We start from the raw sequence: 19,187 nt of genomic DNA, 5'->3' as shown, positions 1-19,187 counted from the left end.
TTAGGGATACGTAATTCCTACCCAAATTCTGTCTAGACATACCCATTTGAGATAGGGGTTTGTATTAACACTTTCCTTTTTCAGCATGAAGCGCTGCAAATTTGCCACTACTGTTTTTGAAAAATCATTTCCGCCCTGGCAAACTTGAGACAATTGGCATGTAAGATGTATCATAATAACACAATAATGTGATTAGAGTTAATGTCATCATAATTTCTAGATTTGGTTACCGAGTGTAAAGCTAAACAATGCGGCCGATTAATCAATCAGTGCTCTGATAAAGAACGCTGCATGTGTTTGATGCTGTCCTTGTAAATAGCATGTCCTTATTTTTATCCATTTTTCAATAAACTTTGCAAAATTCCAAGAAGCTGGATCATTATATTTTTTTCTCTGTTGTATTCACACCTGGTCCTGTGGATTCTGTGATTCTAGGAGCCTAGAGCTTGGGTGAGCTGTTTTTTTTCTTTTTTTGACGATTAATCAAGACAAGCGTAGTACACGTTCCCACTATGCCAGTCTTGATAGGGTGCAAGGCGCCAAATTCATTAAGAGACACCTGGCACTTAATGAACTTGGAGCATCTCATAAGTGACGTGCACCTCCATGTGCCGCACCAGAAATGGTACTCCAGCCAGTGAATGTAGTAGTAGCATTTCTGATGTACAAAATGCCGTCACTTGTAATGAATTAGATGGGTGGGCCTGGCTCATCTCCAGCTCTGCCCATTTCAGCAGAGCAGATTCAAACTGTTGTAAAAATGCCAAAAGTAGATGGCTATACTAACGAATTCTTTAAATCGCTGGTGGTGGAAGTCTCCCCAATGTTGGTGCCAAACTTTAATAAAATATCTCAAGGTGATACCATTTTTCCTTCCGCAAACATGGAATATATTAAACTATTATTAAAGCCAGATAAAGACCCTTTGTCCTCCAGTTCATATAGGCAAATTTCTCTCATAAATTCGGATATCAAAATCATGTCCAAAATGATAGCTGATAGACTGGCCTCCATATTGCCCAACCCGATATCTCCTGCTCAAGTGGGCTTTATTAAGGGCTGCTCATCTACTTAGAATATAAGAAAAGTACTCTTGGTTCTAGATAAAATCCACACCTCACCTAACTTAAAAAATTCCCCAGCAATCATCTCATTAGACGCGGAAAAGGCCTTTGACAACATAAATTGGGAATGTCTATATAAAAGTACTAACAAAAATGTCATTAACAGTCCCCTTCTTTAACTACATAGCTCAGGTTTACACTCCAGGCTTTTTGTCCACTCCCTTTCCCCTCGAGGAACAAGACAAGAAAAGGATGTCCATTGTCCCCCCTCCTGTTCAGTTTAGCTCTGGAACCCTTAGTCCGCATATTATCAGATCCATACACCTTTTCGGGTATCCAGTTCACAAGGAGATCAATACAGGCAGCCTTTTTTGCTGACGACGTCATTTTATTTATGTCTGATCCCATTCAGCATTTGCCTAAACTTCTCGAACGACTTAAAAACTTCGGCACTTACTCCGGGTTTAAAATAAATGTCAAAAAATGCGAAATACTCCCCCTAACCGAGAGAGGAATAAAATTATTCCCGAGTGGATCTTTTGGTGGCATAACGTTAGCCCCCTCATATATTACATACTTGGGTATCAAGATAGGTCGCTCGCCCTCGTCTTTATACACTCTAAACTATCCCCCCTTATTAAGAAAATTATTAATCAGCTAAAGACCTGGCAAGATCTACCTTTATCCTTTATGGGTAGGGCACACTTGGTGAAGATAAGTATGGCAAAGCTCATATATCATCTACAAACCTTACCATTACTTTTAAAACACTCAGACGTTACTATACTTAATAGAGCTTTTAGTCAGTTCATCTGGAAGGGAAAACGTCCTGGAATTAGTATGAATAAACTGATACCTCCCTCTTCCTTGGAGGCTATCAACTTTCCATGCATTAGAAATTACAACCTAGCTTGCCTTTTTCGATATATAACAGATTGGCTTCATAAAAGACATACATATTCGGACTACTCGCTAGATTCGGACTATGCATCCCCCTATAACTTAACAGCTCTCCTCCACTCACGATTTACCTCTCTACCCTTAGTAATCAAGAAATCAGTGATCTTTAGAGATACCATCTCTACATGGAAAGCAGTCAGGAAAAAATATGGCCTTTCATTCAGAATCTCAAAACACCTGCCATTATGGCACAACCCAGAATTCCCTCAAGGTAGTGATAATAAATTCTTTATAAAATGGCAACAAGCAGGTGTTGTGAACATATCTCACCTTCTTCACCCAATTGAACAGAGATGACTAACATGTACAGAAACGTTGGGAAAATATGAACTACCCCCACAGCACTATTTCCAATATGAACAGATCAAACTCTCCATCATGGCTAACTTAAGAGATGTTACCTTTGAAACTTCCCGAAACGAGCTGGATAATATCCTGTCATCTCCTATGCGTACCCACTCAATATGTACACTATATTCATCAATGAAACCTAACCTTGTGGAAACACACGCAGATGCCTTTTTCAAGTACTGGAAACAACAATTTGATGATGTAGATATCCCGGAGAAGATTAGAACGGGATGGAGGTTAGTCAGGAAAGATATTAAAAAAGAATCGTGGAGAGAAACTCAGTTCAAAATCATGCATGGTGCGATATACGCCTTTAATCTACCAAAAAAAGACCCACTTTCTAATAGACTAATTGCGCGTCCCAAATGCCAACATCCACACTCTGACCTCTTACACGGCCTTTGGTCCTGTCCTGCATCGGTTTCCTATTGGGACCAGGTAGCTGACATGATTAACACCACATGGGGATCAGGATATGTTCTTCCTCCTTGTCTAGCCTTGTTACATTTTTGGACTAACATAAACAACCCTAACAAATTAATGGGGAGTCCCTACACTACTGTTCAAAAGTTTGGGGTCACCCAGGCAATTTTGTGTTTTCCATGAAAACTCATACTTTTATTTATCAAATGAGTTGCAAAATGAATATAAAATATAGTCCAGACATTGACAAGGTTAGAAATAACGATTTTTATTTGAAGGAATAATTTTATCCTTCAAACTTGCTTTCGTCACAGAATGCTCCTTTGCAGCAATTCCAGCATTGCCGACCTTTGGCATTCTAGCTGTTAATTTGCTGAGGTAATCTTGAGACATTTCCCCCCCATGCTTCCTGAAGCCCCTCCACAAGTTGGATTGGCTTGATGGGCACTTTTTGCGTACCATACGGCCAAGCTGCTCCCACAACAGCTCAATGGGGTTGAGATCTGGTGACTGCGCTGGCCACTCCATTACAGATAGAATACCAGCTGCCTGATTCTTCCCTAAATAGTTCATGCATAATTTGGAGGTGTGCTTTGGGTCATTGTCCTGTTGTAGGATGAAATTGGCTCCAACCAAGCGCTGTTCACAGGGTATGGCATGGCGTTGCAAAATGGAGTGATAGCCTTCCTTATTCAAAATCCCATTTACATAGTACAAATCTCCCACTTTACCAGCACCAAATCAACCCCAGACCATCACATTACCTCCACCATGCTTGACAGATGGCGTCAGGCACTCTTCCAGCATCTTTTCAGTTGTTCTGCGTCTCACAAATGTTCTTCTGTGTGATCCAAACACCTCAAACTTTGATTCGTCTGTCCATAAACCTTTTTTACAATCTTCCTCTGTCCAATGTCTGTGTTCTTTTGCACATATTAATCCTTTCCTTTTATTAGCCAGTCTCAGATATGGCTTTTTCTTTGCCACTTTGCCCTGAAGGCCAGCATCCCGGAGTCGCCTCTTCACTGTAGACATTGACTCTGGAGTTTTGCGTGTACTATTTAATGAAGCTGCCAGTTGAGGAGCTGTGAGGCGTCGATTAACAAACTAGAGACTGCAATGTACTTGTCTTGTTGCTCAGTAGTGCAGCGGGGCCTCCCACTTCTCTTTCCACTCTGGTTAGAGCCTGTTTGTGCTCTCCTCTGAAGGGTCACCCCGTTGTAGGAAATCTTCAGTTTCTTGGCAATTTCTCTCATGGAATAGCCTTCATTTCTAAGAACAAGAATAGACTGTCGAGTTTCTTATGAAAGTTCTCTTTTTCTGGCCATTTTGAGAGTTTCACAGAACAAACAAATGTAATGCTCCAGATTCTCAACTAGCTCAAAGGAAGGTCAATTTTATAGCTTCTCAAATCAGCCAAACCGTTTTCAGCTGGGCTAACATACTTGTGCAAGGGTTTTCTAGGGTTTTCTAAACACCCATTAGCCTTCTTACAGTTAGCAAACAAAATGTACCATTAAAACACTGGAGTGGTGGTTGTTGGAAATGTGCCTCTATAAACATATGTAGATATTGCAATAAAAACAAGACGTTTGCAGCTAGAATAGTCATTTACCACATTAACAATGTATAGAGTGTATTTCTGATTCATTTAATGTTAGCTTCATTGAAAAAAAATGTGCTTTTCCTTAAAAAATAATGACGTTTCTAAATGACCCCAAACTTTTGAACGGTAGTGTACCTGATTGGCGAAAAAAACAGCTCCTAAAACATTGGCTAGATCCCAATATCCCCCCCATTAAGGAACTAATAGCACAAATGAAACATTACATGGAGGTAGAGCAACAAGATGCCCTATGTAATAAAGAGAAGCAAGCAGGCAAATTCCTTCTAAAATGGAAACAGTTTATTATAAATTGCTGTTCAATAGAGGACAAAAGAAAAATGGTAGAACCCTTTACATCTACAGCATGGTATATACTAGAAGATCTCAAAAATAACTTTGGTCCACTTCGTTTAACTTAAAATGGAGAAGAGAAAGGTGAGGAGAACAATCAAATGGGCCAGGACTTCTGACATAGATATAAATGCATTCATTTTCCATGATGGCTTCAATGAGATATAATACATACTGTCAACTAATTCATTTTGATGGTTTTATTTAATTTTTTTTTGTATGTACTCAATTATTAGTTAAATTTTGAATAATTCTAGCTTTGATTTTGATCTGTGAATAAAGATATATCTCTTATACCAATTAAATATGTGAATAGAAGTGTTATAGGCCCACTCTGTGTACGGGCACCCTTACCTCTCTATGTAACAGATTTTATGGATGTTGTGTATTTGTGTCATGAAAACTCAAATAAAAATGATGTTGGGGAAAAAAACAATGCCAAAAGTAGCAACATTTTTGCACCAGTTTTCATAGCTTTTAGGACATTTTTCTGGGGAAAAAGCTTTGATCAATTGGACCCATTGGCTCTAACTATATGACCCATACTAAAACTAACCATTGCTGGCTGTTCAGAATGATGACTCGTAAAAGTCATATTCTTGTATTATAGTAGTTATAATCTCGTACATAGGAGCAGTATTATAGTAGTTATATTCTTGTACATAGGGGGCAGTATTATAGTAGTTATATTCTTGTACATAGGAGCAGTATTATAGTAGTTATAATCTTGTACATAGAGGCAGTATTATAGTACTTATATTCTTGTACATAGGGGCAGTATTATAGTAATTATATTCTTGTACATAGGAGCAGTATTATAGTAGTTATATTCTTGTACATAGTGGGCAGTATTATAGTAGTTATATTCTTGTACATAGGGGGCAGTATTATAGTAGTTATATTCTTGTACATAGGGAGCAGTATTATAGTAGTTATATTCTTGTACATAGAGGCAGTATTATAGTAGTTATATTCTTGTACATAGGGGGCAGTATTATAGAAGTTATATTCTTGTACATAGGGGCAGTATTATAGTAGGTATATTCTTGTACATAGGAGCAGTATTATAGTAGTTATATTCTTGTACATAGGGAGCAGTATTATAGTATATTCTTGTACAAAGAGGCAGTATTATAGTAGTTATATTCTTGTACATAGGGGGCAGTATTATAGTAGTTATATTCTTGTGCATAGGGGCAGTATTATAGTAGTTATATTCTTGTACATAGGAGCAGTATTATAGTAGTTAGATTCTTGTACATAGGGGCAGTATTATAGTAGTTATATACTTGTAAATAGGAGCAGTATTATAGTAGTTATATTCTTGTACATAGTGGGCAGTATTATAGTAGTTATATTCTTGTACATAGTGGGCAGTGTTATAGTAGTTGGATTCTTGTACATAGGGGGAAGTGTTATGGTAGTTTTATTCTTGTACATAGGGAGCAGTAGGGGGAAATATGTTAGTAGATATATTCCTGTTGATAAGGGTCAGTCTTGAGGAAACTCAGAAAAGATCCCAGAAATGTCAAGTAGATAAAGCCAATTATTGTGAATATGTATATTTTAGTTATGCACTGCTGCATGTTGAGGACAGATGGTTTTCTTTTGACGTTTCACATTATAATGAAGGAAAGCTCTCAATGATTAAAATGTGATGTCCAGATTTTTTAGTCTCCGTTTCCTGGGACTGATTATCTCCAGCAGATGCATGGATTGTGGAGAGTCATTCTGAGAGATGTTTGGAGAAATCAGGAGATGCACATCTGTGTAACATAACACATTTTCCTCCAGATGTCAATACTGACCCGGCCAGTGACCTGCAGTTTATTGCCATCAAACCATTCATTGAATGCTTCAACCTCATCCGTCCTGAAAATTTCATGTTGTGAATTCTGGATTTATTCTAGAACTGTAGTTTTCTAAGAACTTCCAGGAACCTTAATTATTTCCATATCTGTTGCAGACTGTTGTCGCTTCTAACAAACTTTTTGAAGCTTTTCCTCAGGGTTTGAGGGTTTTTCAAAAGTAAGCTTTATGTTTTAACACAATTGAAATTCCCCATCTCAGTCTCTCCAAATGTTCAGAGTCAATAAGAAGTTCTGTACTTTGAAATCAAGAAATAGTTGCATGGATCTTTGAAGAAAGTAGGTATTTTTGGGACCAAGATGGAAGATAACATGGGCGGTAATTGAGGAATGGTTGAGAGTATGGTTTACCTTAGGAACCAGGATGAGTCCTCTTTCATCTGCTCAATGGAGAATGGTAAAAGGATAATTCAAGAGTTGCCTCAAAGTCATAGCTTCTTCTACTTAAGCTTAGAAACTGTAACAGAGGTGTGCTCCTTTCTTCCTAATTAATAAGCGTTTTGTCACCACACTGTTGGTTGGTGACCAGGGAACAAGGGCTCCTACCCTGTCCCTAACACTAGGGGGAGCCCTAGCTCGCCCTATTCCCCGGGATACCTCTGAAGTTGAGGATGCCGGGGTCTCCGCCCTAACTCCTGAGTTAGCCCTCCATCTGTTCTCCCACACCCAGGGAAGGGGGCGCTACTGTGCACCTTAGAACCGTCACCCAACAAACAAGGTTACACAGACAGGGTTAAACAGAAAACTCCAGGCACACAAAATATTCACTCAGATATAACAGAGGGAAGCACCAGGGTATGAAGGTAGGGGAATAAACCAAAATGGAGAATGATAAGGAATTACCATGTGTACAAACCAAACAACAGTCTCTGATAATCCCTCCAACTCGCTTTCTCATAATAACTCCTCTCCCACCGTTAGCCATGCAGCAAAAGCTAGCTCTGACAAGGACTAAAATCAGATCCCAGATTATAAAGGGAAAAAGAGTGGCTAACCAAGCTCAGCTGTGAGCACCAAGATTTCCAACATGGCCGTTTAACCCCTGTTCTGCCAGAAGAAATAAAACATGTCTTAAAATGAAGGAGAAGTGCTTCTTCTCGGAGCCGGAGTAGGAGCCCTCAGACACTGTGGTCTTCAGGCTCCACCCTGTTGCAGTAACCCCGTGACATGATTGGCATTATGACCCACATGAGTAGGTGCTGTTCTTCCATTTGTAGCCATTGGCCATGTTGGGTTTCTATGATGATTATTACCTGCTCAGATGACGTCACTCTTGAATAAAGAGACATCCTAAAAGTATTTGGGCTCAATCTTCTCTGTGTAGTTCTGAGTATTGATCCTGAACTTGACGTTAGTCTTGTCTAGAGATTTTAACAGTGTCTTCCTACTGGTTGTCATCTGTTACTCCTGGTTTATCTCTGGGTTACATCCTCTCTTTTTCTCTGGTTTATTCGGCCCTCTCGATGGTTGACACCTTGCTTTTTTTCCTGCCTGTGTGCCTACATCTGTTCAAGACATTCCTACAGTGTATACTCAGCAAATTGTCAATTCCTCTAAGGAATATGACATGGGAGTCTAACCGGGAAAGACCTTCTACCTCATCTGTTGATTTGGGAGAGAATCCTTAGGCTCAGGCTTCAAACCTCAGTTTAGGCAGAGTCAAGTCAGTAGTGAAAATCAGTATGGTGAAGTTATGGAGGAACTTCACCCTTCAACTCATTTCTTCTCCCGGTTTGGCAGTCTGGTGGTACCAGTGGAGCACTCTGTTGTTTCTTCTTACGTTAAGTGTTTTTCCTTTGTTAGCAGCCACTTTGTGAGTGTTGGGTTTAGTCTGAAGCCTCTTCACAAATGTATCCAATCCCATAACTCTAAGTCACATTCTGTGAATATCCCTTGGAGATCCAGGAGTATGACGATGGTTCCACTTATGATACGGCTCTAGGGCTAAGTGGAAACTGATGTAACATTGTAATATTACACTTTGTCCTTTTCAGAACTATTTTGACAGCTGAAAGGACTGACGTCATTCTCCATCCAAAGATTTTCAGAACTCATGGAGGTTCCTATATGTTATGGAAAACAGAATGAGAAAAACATTTTCAACCTGAATTAGATATTCAGTATGAGAAAAACACGGCTGTATTCTTCCAAAACAGCGCCATACTCGTCCACAGGTTGTGTGTGGTGTTACAGGTCAGACCCATTTCCTTTAGTGGAGTTCCAATACTGTGGCTAGGTGTGGTGCAGGCCTTAGAAGAGTGCAGCTACATTTTTCTAATCGCAGTGGAAAAATGAGGACAGAGCTAAGATGGATCCATTAGATCTTTAAGCCTCCAACCCACAAACTTGGCCAACCCAACAGCTGGCAGCCTAACCTATACTTCCGAAATGTCTATGTCTCAGATGGAAAAGCCACACTTTAAACTTTAATTAAGACCCTTGAAGTCCATCATGTTCTGTAGTAGCCTAACCTCATTGGCCTAATCTCCATGGGTAGTGTGACTTCAATGCAACCACGAAATAGCTTGTGGACCACTGCCGAGCAGCCTCACCCAATAAAGGTTAACTCATCAACCTTCCAGCAAATTAGTAACCTGTTACCTACCTGTAACTTGCCCATTGCAGCCTGTTTTGGAGGTCCTGTGGTTAGTGGTGTTGCTTGCTCCACAATCTGATGGCCTATAACTGGCAGTGGGCAACAATGGGCAATCATGCACTACAATGAAGCCACTATCATATAACAGTGTCCCCATCCACTTGAACTTTGGATGCTGGAAATTAGTAGTCATGGGTGCAAGTATATGTGGGGCAAAGCGCTTGTGTACGTCCCAAAAAATTGCTGACAGGTCAACTGGCTCGCCATGAAATCGCCTCTCGTCCCAAGGATTGCGATTAGTGTGTTCTTTTTGGTACTTGGTGCCATATTATTAAATACTCCGGAGGCTTATGGAGAGTATATAAAATTTACTGGAAGAGTAGAAGACCTCAAGGAGATTCCTGGGCAAAAGTGATCATATGGCCTCAGATCAAGTTTTTGGACTATGCGGGATTAGCAGACTATCAATAACTAGAAGGTGGCCCGATTCTAATGCATCGGGTATTCTAGAATATGTATGCGGCTGACCGGCCGCAATCAGCAGAACGTTGTTTAAATTTGCCGCCAAAATCGCTGATTGGTCGCGGCCGGCAACCGCGACCAAGCAGCAAAACGGTGTTTAAATTTGGCGGCAATATCGGTGATTGGTCGCGACCAATCAGCGAACTGTGTTAGTTAGGACCGGAGAGCTTGTTTAAATTTGGCGATAAAATCGCTGATTAGTCGCGACCAATCAGCAAAACGGTGTTTAAATTTGGCGCCAATATCGCTGATTGGTCGCGGCCGGCGGTCGCGACCAATCAGCAGAGCGGGGTTTAAATTTGGCGCCAATAATGCTGATTGGTTGCGGCCGGCGACCGCGACCAATCAGCAGAGCGGTGTTTAAATTTGGCGCCAATGTCGCTGATTGGTCGCAGCTGGCGGTCGCAACCAATCAGCAGAGCGTTGTTTAAATTTGGCGCCAATTTCGCTGATTGGTCGCGGCTGCCAGCCGCGACCAATTAGCTGAGCGGTGTTTAAATTTGGCGGCAATCTCGCTGATTGGTCGCGGTGGGGTGGCGGCCGCAACCAATCAGCAGAGTGGCGTTTAAATTTGCCGCCCATATCGCTGATTGGTCGCAGCCGGCCACCGCGACCAATCAGCAGAGTGGCGTTTAAATTTTCCGCCCATATCGTTGATTGGTTGCCGGGCGTCGACCGTGACCAATCAGCGTCATATTAGTGAGGACCGGGGAGCGGCGCTGCTTGTGCGGCTATTTCCGCTGCGAGAAGCCGGGAGAAGAGCGGCTACTCGCAGCAGAAGCATCCCGACCGGCGGCGCCGCTCCCCGGTCCTCCGTTCACACTTGCCCTCCGGAGATCAGCGGGCCAAGCCGCTGATCTCCCGACGTTAGCCGCATGGAGGTGAGCGGCGCCGCCTGTCGGGGTACTTGTGCTGCAAGCAGCGGGGAGATGAGCGCCTTGCGCCGGTCATCTCCCTGCTGCATCGCCGCTGACCTCCGTCCGGCAGATGAGCCGCTAACGGCCGCCATCTTTTTCTGAAATCCCGCGTCGCTGATTGGCCGCAGCCGGACCAATCAGCGAGGAGGGATTTCCTGGACAGACAGACAGACGGGATAAGACGATTATATATATAGATAACTTTGCTTAGTCGGCGGTGTGTCATCAGCCCTGGCCTACTCTCTGTTTCTTTATTTTGTCACAGGTATGTCGTGAAATACATTTCCACCCATGTCACAATCTGGCACCGCAGTGTAAGGTGGCACGGGACGGCAGCCATTGGCAAGGTACTCATCTTTCATGCCCCGTCATGCCACATGAAGATGGGGGTCTTGGCTGCATGTGTGGACTTTGTCTACGGGGGCACTATGATCGGGGGCACTATGACCAGATGTTGAGAGGTTCAATGAGGGAGGTAACCAATAACAAGAAACAGTTTTTTTACTGAACAGTAACTTAGTGGAAATTATGTACAATAGATAGCGGGTACATAACTTCACGGAATTTTCCTTTACAACATGGAGCATCTTCACACACAGTCTCTTTACCAGGTAAGAGTCTACGTCTTCCAGGCTTACTTGCTTCTGTCCCCAAATACTTTCACCTTTACCACAACCCAGCACTACAGTTCAGTAAGTGAGAGTCCTGTCCTCAGTCCGCATCCTTTTTCCCCCTACGGGAGCTAGTTCGCCACTATGGCCATTATTTCACTTCTCTGCTTGCTGACATCTTGGAACTACCGTCAGGGGCACTCTCTTTGTCTCAAGTTCCCTGTTCCATCTTAGCCTGTTACCCCTCTGAGTTGTAAACTTAAGGCCATACTGCTAAGCGTTCTGTCCGGGGACCCGTCTCCAGTGCATCACTCTGTCTTTCTGTCACTTTTCCTGGTATCTACTCCAGGTCTTGGTCTACATTCACATCAGGGACACCCACGTCACTCGGCTCAGCTGACAAGTTAGACCTTAGGTCTGCTTTCACTGCAGACTAAGCTCTATGTGATGTACTGATAGGAAAACTGTCTCTGTTCCTTTACTTTATCCCCTCCCACTCTGGGCTAGTCCCAGCTATTAACTCTAACTCTCCCTATCCCTACTTTCGGACAGAACAGAACACTGTCACCAATGACGCACGTCACAATACACATTACAACAATACGCGTGACTTCAAAGAGGAACGTGGGCAGTATGTCCCATCTCCTTACAGCTGCAGATAAGAATATCTTTCACAATTGTTCATACAGTTCCTCGCACAACTGTATTGTTCTTCAATCTGTGCTGCAAAGTTGGCCAAGATGAGTGATATGGAAAATGAGCAAAAGAGTTGAATATGAGATTGTACAAAAAAATTTTTTTTTGTTTTTTTTTAAACAAAAAACCTGTATGCAGTCCATTTTCTTCATACAAACATGTCGCAGTCTGGAAACCATCAACAAGCAAGGAACTGGAATTTTTTTTACACGTGATGTACTTGAAATGGGTTCCCCAACTCTTAAGCATTGATGGCGTACCTATAGTGTAGGTCATCAATGTCTGATCTCGGGATCAGTACAAGCTGCAGTGTGAAGTGCAAAGCCGCGTTACATAGCCCCTTCATTGTCCTTAGTGGCAAGACTCAAGAAGGTGGGACTCTAGCTCACCCTCCCCCCCCAGTGCTAAAATATTAATGTTAAAGCTCCGGAGAACCCCTTTAATACATGAAATGGCAAACAACATGATTAAGCTACAAAGTCCACAAAATCAGATCCATCAACAACAACTTATTGCCTCTTTCCAGGTAGCATCAGGAGGATTTTTTTCTTCACTTCACAGTAAATATTGACCAAAACTTTAGTGCTTGATTCACATACCGAACAGACTATACAATTAAAGGCAGAACCTCACCCCAATATATACCTTTAAAGGAAATGTCAACCTACAGGGATTTAGACATAGAATTTCATATGGACCAAAGAGACTTTTGGGGCCCCTCAGGCTCCGGGGCCCGGGTGCGATTGCAACCCCTGCACCTATTGTAGTTAGGACATAGTACTCCACCCCTCCGCCATCACATGACCTAGAAGATGTAAAATATTATATCTAAGTGTGAGCGTGCAGCAGATTGAGCGCTGATTTATTCGCTTGCTTTCTGCTTCCCAAATCTGGGCCCATGAAACAGCGATGACCTGATGTGGAGCTCCGGCCTCCGTGCTCCACCCTCTCCCCGGGCGACGATGAATTTTTGATAAAGCAGCACGTTCCCCTCTCCCAGTTCCCCTTCCCATACGCATTGTCCTGAATTAATGGAAATATTCAGTGACTAAATATTTAAAGGGCCAATAGCAGTAAAATCTCGAGCTTACAACAGTATAGCAGCATTACAAGCCTCACTGCCGATGTCACGTGGATGGATGTGAGTTCTCCATAGACATAAGAAGTGGAATATAATATAGCATAACATTTTGATTCCTTTTTATATAGGAATCCCAAATTTTAGAGGATATAGTGGACGTCTCGGCGGTATTGGACTAGGTCTCCCAAAGAAATCTCACCCTTATTTTGGACATGAGGGTCTGACGAGAGTTGAGGTGGGTACAAGATATGACTTATGGTACCTTATTGTTTGAACATTATGGCTACTTTCTGTCACCGTTCCAGTCTTTACTGTTGTTTTCCGGCATTGCATTCATGAACCTGGGAGCTCTGGATGAGTGATCCTTTAGAAAACAATTATTGGTTCATTCCTTTCGGGACCTTTAAGAGGAAATGGATATGGCAGTGATTAGCTAGAACTGATTGCTGGCAGGGAATAGAGATGACTAATTCTGCAGAGATGTTTACATGAGGATGAATACAAATCCGCCGTATATTGTTTTATATTTATGGGAACAGGGCGCGGTGCCAGCTCCTGCCGAACGTCATACTAACACAAACTACTACACTACCCATCCTCTGCCCCAATACGAATGCTCAGTGCTACATTGCCAATCGTGTCATGCGATGGTAGGGGGTGATCACCAGTGGTCAACGGGCGACCATGTATTACATGGTGATGCCATGTCCTCTTAGGAAGGGTGAGGGGGGGCACTTGGGGACCTCTTTTATGCCTTATAATCCCTTTAATCACTTTTCCAACCCATTTCTTAAACCACTATCTTGGATTAACAATAAAGCATCTGCTATTAATTCTCTACAAACAGCGCCACCCTTGCCCATGGGCTGTGTTAGGTATTGCAGCTCAGATCTATTCATTGGAATGGGGATGGACTGCCCAACCTGACTCAACCATGTACAAATGGGCACTGTTTCTGGAAAAAAAGCAAAAAACAAATGCTTTTTTTTTATCATTTTCTCTAAGAAAAAGACTTTCCCTCGAAGGAGACCCATTTAAAGGGAAAGTCCACTTGCCTTAATAAGGCATACTTTAGTCATATAAGTAATGTCTAAGTATCTGTTCTTGATGACTCATCACCACCATACATTACATTAGTCTCACATCTATTTTACTGGGAACCGTGTAACGCGGCACTGGATCGCTGATCTCACTTAATTGCTGGTGAATGCAGTGATAAATGGTGCCATGGTTGTACCAAGTCCTACAAAGGAAGAGGTGCTTAAAGCCTAGTTAGACAAGATAGGGATCCGGAGAATAGTAGCCATTCATTCTTTGATATCCATATACCATAAGACAATTTGCATAGGGGTTGTGATGAAGTTACAGTCTCTTTAAGGGTAGGTCAACCCTTAAAGAAACAGTGTCAGCAGCAAAAAAGAGATAAAGTAATCCATCACTTGTGTGCCACAACTGCTGCAGCACCAAAAGTCTCAACATTACTAAATGGTCTACGTATGATTTGGCGGAAGATATGTAGTACATAGTGGGGGTGATAGTACATGATCTATGTGCATCCTGCCTTATACTGTACACGCTGGAACAAAAGAGACTGAAGGAGAATAAAGTATGAGGGAGGACTTCCCCCTGCACCAAGGGAGCAGCGAAAAACCCAAACCTTTCCATCTAAACGAAAAACAGGCTCTGGTGTGGCCAAGGAATGGAGAAGAGGAAAGGTCCAGGGATTTTATTCCCGATCCCTGCCCCCAAGTTGCGTGGTAATCAGCCACTCCAGGAATTTTCACTGGCAGTGAATGAATCCAGCTGGGCTGTGGGCCAAGCATGCATTTCATCTGGCCCAGAGAAGTTTCCGGAAAAAAAAAAGTTTTAAGTGCAGTGGGGGAGGAGGTTAGAATAACTTTGTGACGCAGAAAGGAGTTTAACCCATACTGTGCTATTACAACCCAACATCTGCATTTAAAGGGCCATACCATCATTAAATATAGTGTGTTTAATGTAAATTGCACCAAATAGTCTTTTTCATATTGATCCTAAATTACAGCCTGGATTGTGCTCCAGAGCTGCACTCATAATCTGTAGGCCACAGAGCTGAAATCTCCAACTTTCCCTACTTGTTCAATGTTTAATCAGTGCTGGCTCTGTCGATGTGGATTTAAGAATGTGCCCTCAGTACACGGCTCAGTCCTCTGATGTAGGAAAACTAACTGACCCCTGCATTAAAAGAATCTATAAGCAGTAAGGCAGACTTGATTCTCTCGACTATTTCCAAAAAAACCCACACAGAATAATGAGTGCAGCTCTGGAGTATAATACAAAATGTAACTCAGGATCAGTACAGGATAAGTAATGTAATGTATGTACACAGTGACTGCACCAGCAGAATAGTGAGTGCTGCTCTGGAGTATAATACAGGATGTAACTCAGGATCAGTACAGGATAAGTAATGTAATGTATGTACACAGTGACTCCACCAGCAGCATACTGGGTGCAGCTCTGGAGTATAATACAGGATGTAACTCAGGATCAGTACAGGATAAGTAATGTAATGTATGTACACAGTGACTGCACCAGCAGAATAGTGAGTGCAGCTCTGGAGTATAATACAGGATGTAACTCAGGATCAGTACAGGATAAGTAATGTAATGTATGTACACAGTGACTCCACCAGCAGCATACTGGGTGCAGCTCTGATCAGCTGCTAGTCAGTGTGGTGATTGCGGGTGTGGTGGCTGCAGATCCTGCTGTGAGCTCCTGATCTCTGAGAACCAACACCTCTCCACCTGGGGACCTGCTTTCTCTCTTTCCCGGAGGGAGAGCTGGTTTCTGGGATGAGTGAAGGAGCCAAGTCCCAGGCTTCTGCTTCCCGAACCAGGCCGGCGGGGGGCAGAAGAAACCAGCAACCGGCCTGCACATCAGAGGACTCGGGGTGAGACGCTGCACCAGGAGTCACAGCAATGTGGCTCCTACTCCTCCCGGGATTGTGGAGACCCCTAGAAGCCGCAAGGCTTCCAGCATGGAGGTAAAGCCTGACAGCGGCGTGCATGATGGTGCTCCTTCCGGAGGAAAGCGGAGTGCTCACGGAGGTGAGGCCGACCTCCCTGAGGGGGGTTGGGCGCTGCAGGGACCCCGGGAGTCTGTGTCCACCTATGCCTCCCGGGTCATGATCCGCCTCCGTGAGTATGAAGATGCCAGTAAGCTCATCAGGAGGCTCCGGGAGGAGCTGCGCTGCACAAGCGCCAAAGCTGCGGGGGCCTCCAAACAGAGCAAGGCTAAACTCCAGGCCGAGGTAAAGCGACTGACCAGCGAGATTCACCTGCTGGAACTGAGGAAAGCTGACATCAGGGAGCAGAGTGGTCATTTCAAAGAAAAACTAATAAATGAAGACCGCTTTAGAGAAATGGCTGATACCAGAGAGCAAAGGCAGATGGGGTTGCAGCCTGAGAGCCAGGTGGATGATGAGAGTGATGATGACCAGCAGGAAGCCCCACCTGGCAGCCTGCAAAGTCACCCGCAGGCCACGTGCAGCGAGCTCCCTGCAGGACAGGCGACAGTGACATCCGGTCGCAGTTCTGCCGGCTCTGGGGAGGACAGTGACAGCAGCGGCCAGGGAGGGGCGCTAATGGCAGAGATTAAGCTCCTGGAGTCCCCAGTGTGCCTCCAAAACTTCCATCTTGGTGACGATCTACCAGAAGAGGCACCTGGGGGCCACAAAAAGGCAAAGAAGACCAAGCCAAAGCTGCAGGAGGCGGTAAGATACGTATATGCCCCCCTCCCTGTACCCCCTGAGTCGGCGGCAGGCTCAGCTCGCTGTATAAGCCCCGTTGCCCAGCCCAGCCCGGGTTCTGCTGTGGATCCGGTGCAAAGGCGCGGGGAGATTACAGAGCGCGGTAGTGAGGCGCAGAGCTCCGTCTCTGCTTGTAGTAGCGGGGACGCACCAGGAGGTGCATCAGCCGAGAGGCTGGACAGTGAGGGCGGCCCGGCGGCGGGCATTCCATCAGGCCACGATGCTGCGGTGCGCTCCTCAGTGGGAGGGGGGAGCAGCCCGGTGTCGGGGGCAGCTCCGGTAGCCTCGGCACCTCTGAATGCTGTTGCCGCTGATCACTTAGTTGAGAAGCGACGGCAGTGTGAGGGGGCTGTCGGGGCTGAGCGTTCCGGTCCTCCCACGAAAGTGCTATTTTGTGTTGGCGTCGCTGGTCCGGAAGATCCTGATGCTAAAGATCAGCGGCGCCTAACAGCATCTAAAGATCAGCGGCACATTATTCCGAATGCCAAACAGCGGAAATTACCGACCAATGATGTGGAGGGCACACCTAAGACCGGGGGTGAGGTCGCCTCCAGTTCTATGGAGGTGACTGAGCCCCTTGTGCCTGATGCAGAGGTCAAAATGTCATCCGCCATTGTTACTGGTCCAGCAGGAATGAATGTGGTGGTGGGGGTGAATGAGGCTAATTCATTGTCTAGTGGTGTGGTTGCTGGTTTGGTGGAGGGTGAGATGGAGGTGGGTAATGGTGTTGCTGTTCGGGCTGATGTGGTCACTGGTCCGGTTGCCCCCCCGGGGGTGGCAACACCTGTCCAGAGTTATGCCAGTGTCACCTCCGGGGCAAATAGGGCATCCTCCTTGTCTCCGGGCTATGGGGACGGCATGTTGCAACGGCGCCTTCTGGAGGCTCTAAAGAAGGGGGAGAGATCACTAATGGTAGAGGGTCGAGAGGTTGATCTATCCTTCTGGATAGAGAGGCATGGCCTCGGGGCCTTCCGAGAGCAAAAAGGGGGCGATACAGTGTGGTCCCTCCCAACAGCCGGGCCAGGCAGTGTGCGTAGGAATGTGGTCCGTCTTCGGTGGAGGGGCAGTGATGCATGTCCTCCAAGGTCTAAAGTTGTGGAGCTCCTGCTGAGGATGGGCTTCAAGGCGATTGACATCTAAGCCTTGATACATCCCTATTCCACGCCTGAGTTTGATATCAGCTTTGTTCGGCAGGAGGGGCTTGAGCTCTTCTGGGCGAATTATGAGCTGGCAAAAAATGAGCCCGGCTGGCGAGACTTTGCCGTTCAGGCAGTGTCTCGCCAAAACCAGATCAAGAAAGTGACCGTGATGACTCGTAACGAGTCGCTTTCTTGCTATGACATCATGACGTGGCTTGGTCGGTATGGAGAGGTGGTGGAGATGCCAAAGAAAAACCGCGACGAGTTTGGTATCTGGTCAGGGGCCTGGACGTTTATGGTAAAATTAGGCGTTCAGGTGGTACGGTTGCCCACATTCCATCGTCTGCCTTCCTGGGTAGGGATCGTATCCTGGTCTTCTACCAGGGGCAACCGAAGCTCTGTCACAGGTGCGGCGACCCCACACACTTCAGTGCAAACTGCACCGTGCAGAAATGTGCGTTGTGTGGGGGTGTCGGCCATCTTGCCGCCTCTTGTGTGGAGATTAGGTGCCACCTGTGTGGTGAGTTAGGTCACCCATTCAGCCGTTGTCCTCGCTCCTTCGCTAATGCAGTCGAGACCCCGGTGGGAGTAAGCCGTGAGGCCGATTCTGCTGGGGAGGGGACTAGCAGGGGTGGGGGAGCCGAGGGGCCAGGGAAGAAAAGCAATAAAAAGACGCCTGCCCAGCTGAGGCGTCTAGACAAGCGCAGACAGGAGAGGGAGCGGGGCGAGCCCCAGACTACCGGGGCAGCCCCTGTCCTGGATGCCAGTCTTGCTGCTGAGGCCCCGAGGGATGATGAGTTGGATGAGGAGGTCAGGAGGATCCACAGGGAGGAAACCGCCTCTGCCTCAGAATCCTCCCATTATGAAAGTATGGATGAGGATAATAAGCGGTGGCTAGAGAACAAGCGTAAGCTCGGCACCAAAAAGAAGAAAAAGAAGGAAGATAAAACATCTTCTCCCGCTCTGACCAAGGTACCTAAGGAAGGTAAAACTGACTCCCCTCTGGTTGGTCTTTCTAACCGGTTCCAAGCCCTTGATAACATCTCTTCCTCTGAGGAGGAGGCCGAGGGTGAGGTTCCGGCTTCAGCGGAGCTTACAGGGGGCGCCGAGTCTCCTTCTCCTGGGGATGCAGGGTCCTTGGGGGGAGGGACTGGCCTAGAGTCCGGAGACGAGGACGAGAAAAGAAGGAAAAATGTGGGAATGGACACCTCTGTGTCA

General features: G+C 45.1%; 1 protein-coding gene across 6 annotated transcripts in view; it reads left to right on the top strand.

The window, feature by feature from the left end:
- LOC141154488 (discoidin domain-containing receptor 2-like) overlaps positions 1-19,187 on the top strand; it is a 143,859-nt gene that overhangs the window by 44,877 nt on the left and 79,795 nt on the right. For 2 of the 6 annotated variants that reach the window (XM_073640497.1, XM_073640498.1), the window contains exons 2-3: positions 10,924-11,005; positions 13,175-13,281. The exons of 2 other annotated variants lie outside the window; for them this stretch is intronic. The gene's annotated coding sequence lies outside the window, so the exon portion shown is untranslated. The remainder of the gene's footprint in view (positions 1-10,923; positions 11,006-13,174; positions 13,282-19,187) is intronic. 2 more of the 6 variants (XM_073640495.1, XM_073640496.1) reach the window with 1 other exon arrangement.

Source organism: Phyllobates terribilis, unplaced genomic scaffold, assembly GCF_046119375.1.
Source record: "Phyllobates terribilis strain yellow unplaced genomic scaffold, ASM4611937v1 Scaffold_7__3_contigs__length_470593459, whole genome shotgun sequence".
In the NCBI taxonomy this organism is placed as follows: domain Eukaryota; kingdom Metazoa; phylum Chordata; class Amphibia; order Anura; family Dendrobatidae; genus Phyllobates; species Phyllobates terribilis.
This window is presented reverse-complemented; position numbering and strand designations above follow the sequence as displayed.